This window comes from Polistes canadensis, unplaced genomic scaffold, assembly GCF_001313835.1.
Source record: "Polistes canadensis isolate GaletaPanama2010 unplaced genomic scaffold, ASM131383v1 scaffold_118, whole genome shotgun sequence".
Classification (NCBI taxonomy): Eukaryota; Metazoa; Arthropoda; class Insecta; order Hymenoptera; family Vespidae; genus Polistes; species Polistes canadensis.
The window spans coordinates 158,811-160,692 of NW_014569665.1; the positions used below are offsets into that span (position 1 = coordinate 158,811).

The window sequence follows — 1,882 nt, forward strand, 5'->3', positions numbered from 1 at the left end:
GAGAGAGAGAGAGAGAGAGAGAGAGTCAAAAGGTATATTATAATATTCATTTTCATTTCGTAGCTCGTCGCAATAGCAGTTGCAATTATTTACATCGATGTTATTTATCTCGTCTTTTTACATATTTGTTCGTTCACTTCCCATATTTCTATTTCGTTTGTTCGTTCGTATATTTATCGTTCTTGATATTTTTTTCCTCCCCCTTCCCATTCCCCCCCCCCCACCGTTCTTTTACGTTCCTCTTTTCAACGTCGCTATTCGTTCGTTCGTTCGTTCATTCGTTCGTTCATTTTAGTTCGTTCGTTCGTATGAGAAAGAACCGTAGTTATATTTTATACGGATAACCGAATACTTCGACAAATATGCGATATCGTTTTCAGGATTTAATTAATCGTAGTAAAACATTCAAAGTATTTTACGCGCGTTACTTTATGCGTTTTTTCATATTACGAAATTAAATAATATAACATTTCTATCATTTCGCGTAATGGTAAATTGGTACGATTTATACGTATTTTTTTTTTTATTTTTTCTTTTTTTTTTTGTTATACGTATATTTCATTTCTTTCTTTTTCTTTTTTTTTTAAATATTAATATAAATAAAATTAATGAGAGATTGTTTTGCAAAGAGGATAATAATAAATTTCGAAAATACGCGTATATTATATCAATCCGTATTCCCATATCTGTCCATTTACGAGACTGAGACGTAAAAAAAAAAAAAAAACATTGATGAATTAAATAATACGTAAAATTATTATACTTTTTCTTCGCCACCCTCCAGACACCCCCCCCCCCGCCCCTTCCCTCCCTCTTCCACATAACGTACGATCAGTTTCATTTAATAAAAGTATCGGTTTTCGTTGATCATTCAAGTTATCGAACGAAAAAAAAAATCAAGAAAACACACAGATGTTACGTGAAAAAAATTGTTTCTTAATTTATAAGATATCTTTAGAAATGCAATTGTGCAATAGCAATTTAACGATTGATATAAGGAAAAGGAAATGCGTTGAGAATCTAGGTCAAATCGTTTCTCAATCTAATCAATTAATATTTATACGCATATGTCATATAATAGACATTTGCCAAGGATATCATCATCCTTCTAGGATGTTAGGTATGTGTGTTCAGTATAATGGCACACAAGGATTCGCGCAGATGTTTCGATGGAGAAATTTGTTATTCCACCTGTCAGTTTGCTTTGAACGTCTCTTGATATACGTATCTCTAGTTCGTCTATCATCGAGATGCAGAATATATATATATATATATAATATGTATATATATGTATATATATATATAGATAGGGTAAATATTATTACAGGAGTATATACATTTACGTATAACATATAGATTCCATTTCGTTATATTATAACATATGTGAGTATATCAAACATTCTAGAATATATTTATACGAAAATTATTCTTCTAACATTAAACGTATAAACGTCACATTTGAATTTAGACGATAAGGTTGTATGTAAAATTTACTCGCCAAAAAGTAATCGAAAATATATATGTGTTTCAAAGGGAAAATTGAAGACAGTTAATAAATTTTGATGAACAAATTGATTTGATCTTGTTGAACGTTTCGTCCCTTACTGGGGACTTCCTCAGCAACTACAACATTTTTTTTTATTATTTTATAATTATGACTTGTTAAAAAGATATATAAACATTACAATAAATAAATAAATAAATAAATAAATAAACTAATAAAATACCTAGATTATTAAACACTAATCTAGATAGAATTCAGTATATGATTACATGTGACGAAGTAACGTTGTTTAGGATTAATTAATTTATTATAATGTACGACTCTAAAATAATATGTATTGACGCGTGAACTAGGTGATCGAGGTAAAAAATTTAAAGT

General features: G+C 29.1%; 1 protein-coding gene across 6 annotated transcripts in view; it reads right to left on the reverse strand.

Annotated features, from left to right (window-relative positions):
• The window catches only part of LOC106787879 (CUGBP Elav-like family member 2), a 376,528-nt gene that overhangs the window by 97,467 nt on the left and 277,179 nt on the right, over positions 1-1,882 (reverse strand). The window lies entirely within an intron of this gene.